Source organism: Callithrix jacchus, chromosome 5 (assembly GCF_049354715.1).
Source record: "Callithrix jacchus isolate 240 chromosome 5, calJac240_pri, whole genome shotgun sequence".
In the NCBI taxonomy this organism is placed as follows: domain Eukaryota; kingdom Metazoa; phylum Chordata; class Mammalia; order Primates; family Cebidae; genus Callithrix; species Callithrix jacchus.
Window position 1 is genome coordinate 19,203,063 of NC_133506.1, and position 17,382 is coordinate 19,220,444.

General features: G+C 36.3%; 1 long non-coding RNA gene across 3 annotated transcripts in view; it reads left to right on the top strand.

The window, feature by feature from the left end:
• The window catches only part of LOC144582456 (uncharacterized), a 623,889-nt gene that overhangs the window by 121,594 nt on the left and 484,913 nt on the right, over positions 1-17,382 (top strand). For all 3 annotated transcript variants that reach the window (XR_013535120.1, XR_013535121.1, XR_013535119.1), the window contains exon 3: positions 14,337-14,442. This is a non-coding gene — a long non-coding RNA (uncharacterized LOC144582456). The remainder of the gene's footprint in view (positions 1-14,336; positions 14,443-17,382) is intronic.

Below are 17,382 nucleotides of genomic sequence, written 5' to 3' on the forward strand. Positions count from 1 at the left end.
AATGAGATTTATCTTTGGGGTGCAAGGATAATGCATTATATAAAAATCAATTAATGTGACACATCAAATTAATTGGAGGATAACAACCACATGGTTATCTCAATAGAGGCCCAAAAAGCATTTGACAAAATTCAACACCTTTTCACAATAAAAACTTTAAATAAACTAGAAGCAAAAGAAGAGTTACTCAACCTAATAAATCCCATTTATGAAAATCCCTAACATACTAAATCGTGAAAAACTACAAGTGTTTTCTCTAAGATCAAGAACAAGGCAAGTATGCTACTCTCATCGCTTGTACTGAACATAGTCCTAGACATAGGAAGTCCTAGACAGAGCAGTTAGGCAAGAAAAAGAAATTTAAAAGCATCCACATCGGAAAGTATTAAATCAAATTATCTTTGCTTGCAGATGACTTGATCTAATACATAGAAAACCCAAGAGGCACCACCAGCATCCTCCCCCAAATTGTAAGAACTAATAAACAAGTTCAACATAGTTGCAGAACACAAAATCAATATACAAAAGTCAGTTGCATTTGTTGCACCATCTAGGAACTATTCAAATAGGAAATTAAGAAACAATCTCACAATAGCAACAAAATGTTAAAATAATTAGGAATAAAAACTAAGGAGACAGAAGACTTATTACACACTGAAAACTATAAAATGTTGATGACAGAAATTAAAGAAGATACCAATATATGGAAAGACATCCTGCGTTTATATAGAAAAGATTTAATGTTATTAAAATGTCTATACTGTCCAAACCGATATACAAGTAAGATCCCTATCAAAACTTCAGTGGTGTTTTCTATACAGAAGTAGAAATAATAATTCTAAAATTCATTTCAAACAACAAAATTCAACACCAAAACAGTCAAGAAGAACAAAGCTGGCAACATCGTACTTCCTCAACTCAAAATACATTATAAAGCTATGGTAATTAAAATAATACTGTACTGGCATAAAGAGATATTTAATACAGTGGAACAGAAAAGAGAGCTCAGAAATAAAACCACATATGTGTAGTTAACTGGTCTTCAATAAGGATGCCAAGAATATGCAATGGGGAAAGGACAGTCTCTTCAACAAACGGTGATAGGAAAACTATATATCCACATGCAACAGAATAAAATTGGACCTTTATCTTGCGCTAGACACAACTATCAATTCAAGATGGATTAAATACAAACATAAGAAGAAAACTTAGGGAAAAAGCTTTATGACATCAGTCTTGGCAATTATTTCTTGAACTAACACCAGAAGCATTTGAAACAAATGTAAAATAAACTACTGGAACTACAATAAAAAGCTTCTGCAGAGCAAAGAAAACATTTAAAAGAGTGAAAAAGCAACCTAATGAGTGGGAGAAAATATTTGCAAACCATATATTTGATAAGGGGGTAAATATTCAAAATATATAAGGAATTCTTTCAACTAAAGAGCAAAAAAAAAAAAAATGGGCAAAGAACTTGAATAGACATTTTTCCAATGCCTAACAGATATATGAAAAAATGCTCAGCCTCATTAATCATCATATAATGAAATCAAATCACAGTGAAATATTACCTTATACTTGTTAGGGTGGCTATGACAAAAAAACACAAAAGTTAAATGTTGGTGAGCAGAAAAATTGGAAACCTTGTACAGTGTGGGTGGATATGTGAAATGATGCAATCCTTATAGAAAACAGTGTGGAGTTTCCTCAAAATTAAATAATAAAAATACCGTATGATCCAGCAATTTCAATTTTGGGTACTTCTAAGATAAATGAGGATCTCAAAAGGCATCTGCACTCTTATGTTTATTAAAGCATTATTTGCAATAGCCAAGATGTGGAAACAATCTAAATATCCATTAATGAATGAATGCATAGAAAAATGTGATATATACATAACAGAATATTATTCAGCCTTGAAAACTGAAGGAAATTCTGCTGTTTGCAGCAACATAGATGAACCTTGATAACATTATGCTGAGTGTAATAAGCCAATGCAGAGACAAAAGTACTGCATAATTTCCTTATATTATGTATGTATCTAAAATAGTCAAAAACCCAGAGGCAGAGAGTTGAATGGTGGTTGCCCAGTTGTATTAGTTTGTTCTCATGCTACTATGACAAAATACCTGAGACTGGGTAATTTATAAAGAAAAAAAGGTTTAATTGACTCTGGTTCACATGGCTGGGGAGGCCTCAGGGAACTTACAATCATGGCAAAAGGCGACTCTTCACAGCATGGAGTGAGTGCAAGTAGGGGAAATATCAAATGCTTATAGAACCATCAGATCTCAGGAAACTCAACTCATTATTGGAACAGAATGGGAGAAACTGCCCCCATAATCCAATTACCTGGTCCTGCCCTTGACAAATGTGAATTATTACAATTCAGGGTGAAATTTAGGTGGGGACACAGAACCAAACCATATCGCCAGTGCTGTGGCAAGGCAGGAATAGGAACTTGCTACTCAACACTATAATTTCAGTTATGAAAGATTATTAAGCTCTAGGGATCTGCCGTACAACAGAATACCTATAGTTAACTATACTGTATTGAACACAAAAATTTGTTTGGAGTAGATCTCATGTTAAGTGTTCTTACTGCAATTAAGAAATAATCTTAACATTTTTTATATTTTTTTATTTTTTATTGCGTTTTAGGTTTTGGGGTACATGTGCAGAACAAAAGGGGACTATTCTGCAAACATAAAGCATCTAGAGAATTTTACCTTGGAAAAAAATGGAGAAAGAACTCTTTCAACCATATAAGAAAGAAGTGCGCATGTGTCAATGACTAAATCTACCAATGCAAATAAACTGACATTTTCTTGGAATGACATAAGAGAAGGGCCAGTAATGTATGTAACCTAATAAATGGGACCAAAAAAGTTGCTATTCAGTTTTTAAGCAAATTCTCTAAGCAGACCAGTTTCTATTAAAACAAAATCAAAAGAGCCCACTTAGAGATAAATTGAGTTTTAAAAAATCTCTGTGCAGGTATTATCATCTAGCATAACAATGGTAATAGATGCTTTTTATATGCAATTAGGTGCAGATCCTTAACTCAATCTTACTGTGGTGGCTCCACTTCATGGAGTGGTTCAGAAATGGCCTAGGGATAGAGGAATAAAAACAGCACCCTTAGGGTCCAACTGACCAGTGTTACTACAAGGCTGGTCCATGAAGCAGGAGCACTGGCATCACCCTGGAGCTTAGGAGAAATGCAATACTCGGGACCTGCCTCAGGCACTCTGAGTCAAGATACCAGAAGGTGGAGCCCAGCAATCTGTAGCTTAACTAGCTTCCCAGGTGGTTCTCTTACACACCCAACTCTGAAAAGCACTTCCACCACCTCTTTTCAGATAAGGAACAGTTAATTGTATTTAAGCAATGAACAAACCCACAGAATAGCAGTGAATGTGATTATTCCACTTTCACTGAGAAATGCTCACAGGAGGTTTCTATGGGACTATGATGAGAAACGGGGCATCAAGACAGGGATTTCAGTCCTTATTGCCCTAAATATATTTATTGCACTAGTCATCTGGGGATAATACCAAACAAAGTTGGGGGCTGAAGAACTAAGAAGGAAACTGAAAAATATACATATTTGCACTTATTTCCCATACTTTTAATATTTTCATACCTTGAATATTGCTTTTTAATGTAAAAGATATAGCGTTTTGTCAGGTAATATATACATCACTGTCTATTTCACAGAGATTTCTCACAGAAAGATAAGAGACTGCTCAGTTTCAAATCACAGTTTTATTTGCCTTAATGAAATAAAATGCCTGCAGAATTTAATGGAATATGGTACATAAAAACTAATTTACCTTTTATTCTAGTGGCCACATCTATTAAAGTACAATTTTCAATGAAGGTAGAAATTCTGTAAAATTTAATCACCAACTATCCTCAAAATAGCTGACTATGAAATATGTAATAATTTTCATTTATGTGTCCTTTTGTATCTTATTTTACTTGCCTCTTTGAATTCTAAGGAACATTAATGTCTTCAGAAGAGTATATTCTTTGTTAAAACACCTTTATGTTCTCTTATAATACTACTGACATTCATATGGAAGGAAACCAAAATATTTCACCCCACAATATATTTCTTTGACAGATTTTAGCAATCTCAGATGGCTATTTAGAGAGCTTGCAGACAGGAATAGCTGCAGAGCTGTTTTTTTGTAGAAGAGATTTATACCTGTAGAAAAACGGAAGTGAAAGAAAAAGCAGATACAAAAAGTCTTTCTCTGAGGCTCTCCCTTGTTCAGATCTAGGAAAGAGTAATGAGAGTTTGACACCTCTGAAAATCTGACTAAGAAACTTTATGGACTACCATCTATTTTTTTCTGAGGCCTGTTACATATGAGGTGTCATCTGCAAGAATGCTTTTGCTAGCTCAAGCTTTTCTCCTTTTCTCTTTCCGTCCATCAGCACTCCTAGACCCTATTCTTTCTGGAACGTCAAGATGGTTAAAAGCATTAACCACTTGGACATTTCTTGGTGTCTTTATGTTTTGTTTGTTTCCTGTGCACATAATGTGTGTGCCTTTTTTCCCTTTTAATCTATTATCTGTTTTATAGACTCAAATTATCAAAACTTTAGGGAAAAGAGTTAAACTTCCCTACAATGTATTAGTTTAACAAGTATATCTTGAGCATAAAGTATGTGCCAGCCACCATTCTTAGTGGTCAAGACAAATTAGCAACCAAAGCAAACATGGCTGCTGACGGCATGGGTTTATAAGCTGGACCAGGTTTGGGAAGACGGACAAAGTACAAATGCACAATTTTATAATATGCCACAAGGTGATAAATGTTGTCAATAAAATTGAAGCAAGGTGAGTGTATAAAGAATCATGGCAGTGCTATCAGCTGAGTGGCCAAAGATGTTCCCTGATTAAATGATTCTCTGGGGGAAGAAAGAAAATGAGAGGGGTTGAGGGTGGTGATACGGGAAAAAGGGATCTCAGTGAAAACCAAAAAAGAGTGCAAAGACTGTGAGGCAGGAACATGCTAGCGGTTTAAGAAAATAATGAGGCCAATTCAGCTGAAGCTGAGGAAGAGAGGAAAGTGCCAGAGGTCAGTTGCACAAGCCTGTCTGATTTGGTAACTTGTGGGCAATCGGCTCTTTTCATGCCAAAAGAGATTTTGGAGGTTTATCTCAAATCAATTGACTTCATTTTTTATGCCATATGCAAATTATTTATCTAACAGCAAAATACCATTCAGAGGATAATTTGCTCTCCTGTCAGTATTAGTGAATGCTTTATCTGTTGTCTGCAGTATAACATTGGCTGCATGGTTGGGCAGACCGAAAAGAAAATGCATGCGCTGCTTAATGGTGTCCTCTTCCTCTCTTTTAGGAGAGCTCTCTCCCATCTCCTATCACGATATTGAAATTTAGAAACATGTTTTTTTTTCCTGGGCCAAAAATCAGAGCAGGATGGAAATGGAGGGTTGTATAAATGACTTAGAAACACCTCTATCTTTTAACCTGGGATGATACTTGAAATTTTGGTGAAATCTTTTTAACTTCACCAATAACATTCCTAGTGATGAATTTTCAATGCAAGGTAAAATGTTTTAAAATACTGAGTAGTGACTCACAGAGGGCAAGTCTGACACAATGTGTCTGTGTTGTATCCGTAGCTACTGAAAATTTGGGGGACCATGGTTTTCTTTACCTTGGCCTTCTTCCAGCTCTGAGAACCTGTCAAGTCTCCTCCTGGCACGGAACATTGCATGTGCTGCTTTTTCCTGCTTGAGTGTATGTACATCGTGATGATCTGGAAATGTCCAGACCACAGCACAGACACATTAAATCAGGATATGTGGGGTGGGAACCTGCTATCAGTACTTTTTAAAGTTCCTGTGGAATTTCAATTTGCAACCACTGGCACTAGGTTTCTCGCTCACCTCCCATTTCACTTCACCCTGCTCCTCTTTGGTTTCTTTGCTTAACAATACTTCCTGAAAAACCTTTGCTGACACTCCCCTGGACCAACCCCAAGTCAAATCCTCCTATTCTATGTGTACCTTCCCTTTGGAAGGTTTTATCATAGTCGTAATTTTACATTTCTTTGGGTTAGTATCTGTTTAATGTTTGTCTTCTCCAGACTCTTTAATAGACTTGTTTACTGTGACACTTCACACTGGTATCTTAATATCAAGAATAATGGTTAAATCTGTGTTCAGTTATTTCCCTACCTGTTTTTCCCTGAATTATCAAGTGACCTCTGTAGGCATAGCAAAGTAATGCTGATTGAGGTCATTTAAGGCAATTTATTTTTCCCAAACAGAGCTTTGTAGTTCAAACTAGAGTAATTGAGAGGACACCCCATAACAGGAGAGTCTAAGTAGAATGCAGGTCCTTATTTTCTGCCAAACATTTTTATGAACATGGACTTTGCCTTATGTGCAGGAAATCATACAGTGTTTAAAAAATGTGTTTTCTCCTCTTTGACTGCAAGCTCCATGAAGAAAGTGACTATGTCTGATTTTCTAACCATTAAATAAATTCCCAGGGCGTAGGACTTGGCGCCCAGTAAATATTCAATAAGTATTTGTTGAATGAATGAATGGGGCTTTCGGGGGACTCCTCTAGTGGGTTATTTTTGAGATGATTCCAGTTCACTTAAGGAAGAAAAGCAGTGATTCTCATTCCTGGCTGAATATTAGCATCACTTGGGATAAGAGGTGTTGAAAAATACAAATGCCTAGACCCCAACCCAGACCAGCCCCCCAAACCAGAATGTTGGAGGTTGAGGCTTCTCTATTTGAGGCCTCAAGTTTTCTATTACTGATAAATAAATTATCTGCTTAATTGTCAGCTTAATTTAGCAGCTTGAAGCAACATAGAGTTATTACCCCATAATGGGCTGTGTAGGTCAGGAGTTCAGGCACATAGTAGCTGCATTCTTTGCTCAGGTCCTCATCCAGCTGAATTTAATTTGTTGGCCAGGGCTGCAGTTCTTTCTGTGGCTCTTGATTCTCTTCCAAACTCACTAGTTGTTGGCAGAATTCATTTCCTTGTGGTTATTGGACTGAGGTCCCCGCTTTCTTCCTAGCTGTTGAACAAGGAACACTCTCAGTTTCAGGAGGCCATGCTAGGTCCTTGTCACTTGGCCCCTTCTATCTGAGCAACAGAGAACCTCCTTGCTGTGGAATCTGCTTCCTGCTTCCAGTGTCTCTATTTTTCTTCTGTAACCAGCAAGACAAACCTCTCTTTTTTTTTTTTTTTTTTTTTTAATGGGGCTTGGGTGATTAAGTCTGGCCTATCCAGATAATCTCCCTTGCTTAAAGTCAACTGTGCCATAAAACACAACCTGATGACAAAAGTGAAATTCATCAAATTCACATTCCTGGTGAGGCCAGAGAATAGGTCCTGGAGGCAGGGAACCTAAGGACTTCCTAGAACTAAATCAAACAAAAACACTTCAGCTATAACAGAAAATAGCCTTTTCATTTACATAGGGCATACACCAAGCAACCAATGGGAAACCTCTAGAGTGTATTGAAATCCCAGACAATTCTGTGAACAAGGTCCTTCCTTGAGTTGCTTGCTCAGGCCCACTCCTACCCTGTGGAGTGTGCTTCCATTTTCAATAAATCTCTGCTTTTGTTGCTTCATTTTGCTTTGTTCATGCGTTTTGTCCAATTCTTTGTTCAAAATGCCAAGAACCTGGACACCTTCCACCACTACACCTGGGGATTATGCAGGGAGTGTAAACTGGGGATGGATATATGGGCATTTTGGAAACTATCTTATCATTCTGCTGACCACGACTGGTATTAAACAACTTTTCAGGTGAGATTGAGAACCACTGGACTAAACATAAGTATTTCAAATGGCAAACTATTAAGTGATCTTTCAACAAAATTAATTTTTAAAGAAATGCTTCTTCTAGTCATCAAAAACCAAATCACCAATTAGGGGACATCAATAGAAATTCTAACAGAGATTTACTTAGGGCATGATGTGAAACACTGGAGAAATACCATCTGAGAAGCCCTACCTGTGGAACTGAAATTAAACCATTTCTGAAATCTGGCGTATCTGATAGGTTCCAACCAGAAACAGCACTCACCCAAGCAGTCCACCTGAAGACAATTGGTGAAAAGACCGATTACTGATAATGAAGTTGAGGCTCAGGGAAAAACCAAGGGATAAAAAACCAGAGCATCAGGAGGGGAAGATAGCCATCACCTGGGGGAAGATTTGGCATATCTGGAGTCTCGGAAGTGTGGAGGAGGGACAGAGCTGCTGTCGGAGCCCAGGTAGGGAAGCGGGGGTGGGCAGGGAGAAATTAACTTTCTCATCTCCCATCTATTGATCTTCTGCCAGTCTTCCTAGAGGCCTGGCTTAGGTGGAAATTGGGAGAGGCTGTCGAGAGAGAAAAGCCTCCTGGGGTACAAACCTCCTGGGGTACAAAATGGGAGAAGGGAAATTGGTATGCAAATGAAGAATAACCATCATATCTTAAAGTTGATTTATTTTCAGATTGAGGAAATGTGGGTTGAAAGTTGAAAAATGGTATAACATGGGAATTCTTTATGCCCTAAAATAACTTATCAGACTGGTTTCCTATGTGGGTAGGTGTTGCCACCTAAATCACTTACTATCAGTCCTGGGGCCTGGGTTCCCCTCTAGTTTTATTTTTAACTTTTCAAGTTCCATGTAGATTGGCTGAAGGGAAATGAGATTGGCAATGGGGTAGGAGGCAGGGAAAGAGACGTTGAAGATGCATATGTATCTTATTTTCATCACTAATAATATATATATGCCTTTTTTATCACATTAATCATTAGTACATAACGTATTCCTGATCACTTTATACATGCATGGTTGCCCTTTTTTTAAAAAATTTTTAATTTTTTATTGCATTTTAGGTTTTGGGGGACATGTGCAGAACATGCAAGATAGTTGTATAGGTACACACATGGCAGTGTGTTTTGCTGGCTTCCTCCCCTTCACCCACATCTGGCATTTCTCCCCATGCTATCCCTCCCCAGATCCCCCCCCACCGCTGTGCCTCCCCTATTCCCTCCAATAGACCCCAGTGTTTAGTACTCCCCTCCCTGTGTCCATGTGTTCTCATTTTTCATCACCCGCCTATGAGTGAGAATATGCAGTATTTCATTTTCTGTTCTTGTGTCAGTTTGCTGAGAATGATGTTCTCCAGATTGATCCATGTCCCTACAAAGGACACGAACTCATCATTTTTGATTGCTGCATAATATTCCATGGTGTATATGTGCCACATTTTCCCAGTCCAGTCTATCATCGATGGGCATTTGGGTTGGTTCCAGGTCTTTGCTATTGTAAACAGTGCTGCAATGAACATTCGTGTGCATGTGTCCTTATAGTAGAAAAATTTATAGTCCTTTAGATAACTTTAAAACTGTATAAGCAAAAAGTTATCTTGTTAATAGAAAGAATAACAGTGTCAATAAATTAGGACATTCCTAGGTAATATACCTCACACTAAATATGAGTAATCTACTTGATATGTGTGAGTTAAATGAAGATAAATGATATTTTTAGCAGACATGGAACTTTGAATTATTTGTTAATTTCTAATTTATGCTAAGATTTATAGCATAGGCAAATTTTAAATCCTCTTCCAGCATACTTCTGATTATTCTTCATTACAATCAGAAAACTACCTAAGCAACTGCCTAGGGAGAGGGACAGTTTCTCTGCTGTTTTCGTTTTCGTTCTCTTTACCTATGCATGTGTTTACATGTTCGTCTCTCTCAAGTGTTGTCAAAATAACATTGACCATAATATATGATGACTTAAAAGGCCCCAGTTGCATGTTATTAGTATAACATTAATAAGTAATAAGCAATATTCAAATTGTAAAATTTTTAAAATATAAATTTAAGAATGCCGGGTGCGGTGGCTCACGTCTGTAATCCCAGCACTTTGGGAGGCCGAGGCAGGTGGATCACGAGGTCAAGAGATCGAGACCATCCTGGTCAACATGGTGAAACACCCTCTCTACTAAAAATACAAAAAATTAGCTGGGCATGGTGGTGCGTGCCTGCAATCCCAGCTACTCAGGAGGCTGAGGGAGGAGAATTGCCTGAACCCAGGAGGCAGAGGTTGCGGTGAGCTGAGATCATGCCATTGCACTCCAGCCTGGGTAACAAGAGCGAAACTCCATCTCAAGAAAAAAAAAAAAAAAAAAAAAAAAAAATATATATATATATATATATATATTTAAGAATGTTGCTTTATTATATATTAGCCATATCTGTTTTTTTTAAAATAATAAAATGTTAAAGCAAAACAAAAGTAAAAAGTTGAAATGATAGGACGACATCGTAATAGGAGACAGGATAATCAGCAGAACAACGATACTGACAGATTTCTGGAAGACAGAAAGAAGGTTAGTTGTAATCATGCCAACAGGTGATTTGGATGAGCTCAGAAGGTGGCAGGTGAGTTTTGAGTTTCTCATTCCCTGGCTTGTGAAACTGGCTGATAGGGAGAACGTAACTGAATCTGAATAGGAAGTAGGGGGCTGACTCAACTGTTTGCTAAATGGCTTGTAGAATGTCTTCTCCAGACTTCCTTCATCGTGAATGCAGCAGCAGGACTCATTTCCAGGATAAAGCCAGAGAGGGAACCTCTAGAAAGAAGTTCTCCCCAGCAGAGCTTGGGCATCCAGAACAGGAGTTAGCTCTCCAGATTGGAATCCCTCTTATTATGCCATTTGGAGAAGTGGCTCAGCTTTCCAGGTGCTCTGATGGTAGACTGCGGAAGAGAAACCTACCAACTGAACATCCTCACAATATATACAGAATTTTACAGTGAGTCCTCTCCTTTAATATAGAAGTTGGTCAGGGCTGATCATTCCCCGGCCAGCTGCCGCTGTTATCAACATAGTCCTATGACAATAAGTGACTGGAAAACAAAGAATTTCCATATATTTGTAGAAAACTAGTATTGCAAAGGAAAAAGAACAAGATAGCCAAAAAAGATCAATAGACTTAAGGGGATAGATAAATAACTCAGAAGAGATACAAACTTATGGTTAAAATTCTTAGATATTTGAGCAGCACCAATAAGGAGAGAAATGTCCTTAAATTGAATCCATGATGAAATAAATCTGTTAGTAAAATATTTTTTTACAAGAACCTTTAGGCAAATATACTGTCACCAGAAAATTCCTCCATATATAAGAAAGAAATAATATATATTTTATATAAACTCAGTAAAAAAAGGTAACACTTTGAAACTCATTTATTGTGTTAGTATAACTTTGATAACAAACTTATCAGTCATATTCCAATGAAAGAGAAATAACAGATCAGTATCTTTTTTTTTTTTTTTTTTTTTTTTTCGAGACGGAGTTTCGCTCTTGTTACCCAGGCTGGAGTGCAATGGCGCTATCTCGGCTCACTGCAACCTCCACCTCCTGGGTTCAGGCAATTCTCCTGCCTCAACCTCCTGAGTAGCTGGGATTATAGGCACACGCCACCATGCCCAACTAAATTTTTGTATTTTTAGTAGAGACGGGATTTCACCATGTTGACCAGGGTGGTCTCGATCTCTTGACCTCGTGATCCACCTGCCTCAGCCTCCCAAAGTGCTGGGATTACAGGCGTGAGCCACCGCACCCAGCCCCAGATCAGTATCTTATATGAAAATATATGAAATGATCCTTTAAAAGTTAGAAAATAATATATACACCAAACATCAGATCACTTAAGTGTATAAAGCTAACATAGACAGAACTGTGGAACTGAGTCAATTAAATTGCTTTCCTTTATATTTATTTTATAGATACATCTATCGAATATATCTATTTTAATCTATTTACAAATATATGTAAAAGTTCTATCAAAATCATAGGAATTTATTTTATGGAAATTTGCAAGTTGATTCTAAAATTTATTTGGAAATGTAAGATGTCAAAAATAATTAAAGCTATTTTGAAAAATATTGTGTTGCTGCACCTGCAGTATCCAATCTACCTATACTATCAGTAAAATCTGTAGTAAATTAGGTGGCATGATGCCAGGATCAACCGATAGAACAAAGGAACACAGTAGAGTCCCCAAAGACCCATGCATCAATTTACATGATTTATGTCAAAGGTGGCAATGCAAACAAAAGGCAAAAAACATTTTTCCCTTAATAAACATATTGAATCAATTGGTCATTAATATGGAAAATATGAATATTGACCCCTACTTCTCACCTACACAAAAATCAACTCCAGGTGATTGTAGATCAAAATGTGAATGATAAAGCAACAAAACTTCTAGAAGACAACAAAAAGATTGTCTTCATGACGGAAGTGTAGGGAATGCTTTCTTAAAGGGGACACGAAAGCATTAACTATAAAGGAAAAGACTGATAAAAGAACTCTTCCTGTTCATTAAAATGTATCATTGAAAGGGTGTAAAAAATGGGAAAAAATAATTGCCCAAAATATAGCCATCTAAGGGCTCTTCACCAGTGTATACTTTCAAGTAGGAATGGCTACAATTACATGCACTGACTATATTAAATATTGGCGAAGATTTGGGGAAAATAGAACTCCCATGCATTGCTGATGGGAGATACTGGTACAACTTCTTTGGAAAATAGCTTGCAAATATCTTCTAATATTTATAATAAACACACTCTATTACCCTAGGTGGAATAAAATAGAGCACATTAAAAATGTGAGTATATGAGCACCAAGCAAAAATGTTCTTAACAACTTTATTTATAATAGGCAAAGACTGAAAGAAATCCAAATGAGTATCAACACTGGAAAAGATAATTTCCTGTATGTTGATATAAGAAATAATATTTAGAAATCGATATGAATAGATTGTAAGCAACAGTGTGGATAATATCAACATAATATTTAATGAGAGCAGTGAGTCACAAAAGAATATATGTTATCTTGTTTCTATTTTGTATAAATTAAAAAAAATGATAATCTATGAAATTCAGTCAGGTCAATGATGCTTTCTGGGAAGGAGGAATCAGTAATTGAGAAGAGGGCACAAGGGGAACCTTCTGAGGCACAGATACTGTTTTATTTCTTGACTAATGCTGTGATTATACAGATATGATTATTTTGAATATCTCATTTAGCTATGATTTATCCACTTTTTGTATGCGTATTATAATTAAATAATTTTAAATAAACACAACTGCATTGCATGCTAGAGATAAATAATTAGATTGACATTAACATTCTCACTTTAGCAACCTTGTATCTTAAAAAATGCTTCAAAATTCTGATGGGGAAGAAAACCCTAGTATTTCCTAGAATTCTATCTGAGAAATAAAAGATATGTTGATTTTTGTGATGAATTCATTCTGTTCATCTTTTACATATTTCTAAAAGAATCCAGGAGAAATACAAAGGCCTTAGGAAACAATAGAATTAACCTAGGAGAACAATAAAAAGAAATAAGACATCTGTACTTATGGCCTTGAAGCATTTTATATGATCCAACAAGTAGTATGATAAAAAAAAAGTGGATGCTTTTTTGGAATGTGATAAAATACAATTTCTTTCTGGCAAGAAAAAAATAAGCAAATACAATGAAATTCTCTGGGAAATTTTGAAAGTTGTATAAAAAATCGTATTACACATTTGAAGAACAAAATGTACCGTGTCTTGAACGGGTGATGGAACGTAATGGAATACATTTGACACTGACTTTAGAAATATTCTCTCCTGAAGGTGATTTAGCCTAAGGGGCATACTACCTCTTTGTGAGTTCAAGCACAGCATTGATTACTGCATAATCATTTATAGTTTTAATATTGTTTATCAGCTCATAATTTTTAGAACCAAACTTTGGAGGTAAAACTTGATTAAAATAGAGGTCTGACTATAAATGCTATACAATGTAACATTTTAAAAGCCATACAATGCTTGGAAAATTCTGACAAAGTGGTAGACGTAGAGACTGTGAAAGCCAAGTTAAGGATTTCACAGTATTAAATACCTCATCTCATATGACAAGGCATCAAAAGCTGCAGCTTAAAGCTGATGGGTTTAAAATAGAGATCTTAGTACTTGATGTAAATTCTTTACAAATTTAATTTAAAAAATAAGAGGAACAAGGTAGGAGAGGTATAGAGAAAATATGCTAAATAGTTCTTGTGTATTGGGCCTCACTAGATACTGCTCAGCATTGATAAATCCAGGCAAAAAGGCAGGATTTTACTTAGTGTTACCTCTAAAAGACTAAACACAGAATCAGTCAAAAATTCTTGTCTATTAGGGCAGGGTATGGAGGGGTGAGAGAATGAGAAAGATATGGGGAAAAGTCCTGTTTTTATTTTTTTTCTTTTTTTAGACCAGGCCTCTGTTGCCCAGAATGGAATGCAGCGGTGTGATCATGGTTTACTGCAGCCTTCGCCTCCTGGGATCCTCCCACCTCTCCTAGGTAGATGGGACTAAAGGTATGTACCACCACATTCGACTACTTTTTACACATTTTTTACAGAGGCAGAGTCTTCTTATGTTGCCCAGATGAGTCTCAAACTTCTGTGCTCAAGTGATCATCAGACCTATGCCTTCCAAAGTGTTAGGATTACTGGCGTGAGCCACCACGCCCAGACTTGTGAAAAGTCTTCTCATTTGGTACCTCTTGGTGTTCTGATGTTTTATTTCTATGTGATTATATTACATCTGTTAAAATAATAACTAATACAAGTGCTCAATTAAGATAAAATAATTTTAAGTTATTTAGAAGAAGGAGAAATATTTAAACAACCAATATACCATGCTCATGTTTAGAAATTCTATGCTAAAGACCTAATTTTACTACCACTGTAAAATGTCCCTCATTTTCCTTTATGTGGTAAGTTGCCAAATTAGCCACATTTTTCAACTCAAACCATATAGAGATGGAGTTTTTCTTATCCCCTAAAATCTGCCTGGCCTTGTGACTTGCTTTGGAAAATGGAATGGTAACAAATTTGATGCAAGAGGCTTGGAAATTACTTACAAAGTGGTCTTTCCCTCTCTTGCTGCTCTTGAACTTGAGAATTCTATGTGAAGAAATCTGGGCAGGGTGTCTGAAGGATGAGAACCACATGGCCCCCTAGAGCTGGCCAAACTCCAGGAAATGAGTGAGGCCATGCAAGATTATCCAGCTGTCAGCTGACCTGGGAGCTCACCACAGACTCCTGAGTGATCCTGTCCAAGACCACTTTAGCAATCTCAGATGAGATAAACTGACCAGCTGTCCCACAAAATTGTAGGCTAAACAGACAGGCAGTCATAGTTTCATGTTTTACAGTGGTTCTTTGGAGTAGAGCTAATTGATACATTTCTTTTAAAATAGGGGCATTTTGACTGTTAACATCTCATGGCAAGATTGTAGATAGTAACAAGATCATACTAAAAGAGATTCTTGAGAGAGGACTAAAAGAAAGGTCATATATCTACTGAACCTTCATGAGATTGGCTAGGCAAAATTCGACATGATGCCAAGCACAAGTGTCAAAAGAGAGATATATTAGACTTTATCAAAATTAAATACTTTTGTGTTTCAAAGGATACTGTCACAAATAAATCTATCTTAGAATAGAAAGTGAGTTTGTCCGGACACAACATTTATGTGACTTTCTTCACTGTTGCACGTTTTGTGGTATGAATGTTCATGCTAAAAATACTTGTGCCCATTTAGATTCTTCTAAATCTGCCCAGGTTATGCTTTGCAATCCTTTGTACATCAAACCAGTTTTGAGATTCTGCCAGAACTGAAAAGGACTCCCACGTAATTGAACTAGGATTAAATATTAGGTTTTGTCAACTGTAAAATCTACAAAGGAGCATTAGGTAGAACATTCTGTTATTTAACTAACAGAGACAAAGATTTGCTGAGCAATATTTAAATTAGACAATCGTTATTTCCAAGAACGGTTACATCTTCAGAGTAAGTAAAAATTAGGTACCATTGGGAATTAATCTAAAAGATCCTTTAAAGTGTAGGACTGAGGCATTACAGATTTTTTTTTAAAGAAGTATCAGGCTATAGAAATCTCTAGAGGAAAATCTTAACAATCTAGATTTACTGCAGTCAAACATCTAGATTAGGTGCTTTAAAATTCTGACAGTTCAAGGGTCAGAAATTACAGCAAGGTGCCAAAACAACTCAGTGGGGGAGGGAATAGTCTTTTCAATAAATAGTGCTTGAACAAGTGGATTTCCACAATGCAAAAAATGAGTTTGGACTTCTCTCTCACACCATAAACAAAGGCTTAATTCAAAATGAATTATAGATGTGTGAATGTTACAGCTAAAACTGCAAAACTTTGAGGAAAAAAAAATATAGGAGTGAACCTTCATGACATTGGCTAGGCAAAGTTTGACATAATACCAAACACAAGTGCCAAAAGAAAAGAGAGATATATTAGAATTCATCAAAATTAAATTCTTTTGTGTTTCAAAGGATACTATCATAAAAGTAAGACAATCTTCAGAATAGGAGAAAATATGTGCAAATCATATATCTGATAAGGCTGTGGTATTCCGAATATACAAACAATTCTTACAACACAACAAAAAGGCAACTTGGTTGAAAAATAAGCAAAGACTGTTAATAGACATTTCTTCAATTAAGATGCAAATGGTTAATAAGCACATGAAAAGATGTGCTACATCATTAGCCAGCAATGAAATGCAAATCAACATCATAATAATATAATACTTCATACCCACTAAGATGGCTAAATTCAAAAAGAAAGATAATCACAAGTGTTTGTGAGAATGTGGAGAAATGAGAATCCTTAGACATTGTTGCCAGGAATGCAAAATAGTGTAGCAGCTTTGAAAAACAATCTGGCAGTTCCTCAAATGGTTAAACAAAAAGTTACCGGTGACCCAGCAATTCCCCTCCTATGTATATAACCCCCACAAAATGAAAGTATATGTCTACACAAAAGCTTATATATTATGTTCACAGTAGCATTATCGATAACAGTTTAACAAGTAGAAACAACCCAAATGTCCATCAACTAATGAAGAGACAGAGTGTAGCATATCCATACAATGTAATATTTGATTATAAAAAATGAAGTACTGAAACCTGATATAATATAGACAAGCCAAGAAAACATACTAAGAAACCACTCACAAAAGGCCATATACTTTGTAATTTTAATTGTATGAAATGCCAAGAATAGGCAAATCCATAGTGATAAAAAACAGTAGTTACCAGGTGCTAGAGGAGAGGGAACGAGGGGCATGGGATTTCTTTTGGGGGTGATGAAAATGTTCTAAAATGAGATTGTGGTGATGGTTCCAGAAATCTATAACTCTACTTAAACCAACTAAGTTGTAAACTAAAATTGAGTGAATTATATAGTATGCGAATTATATCCCAATAAAACTGT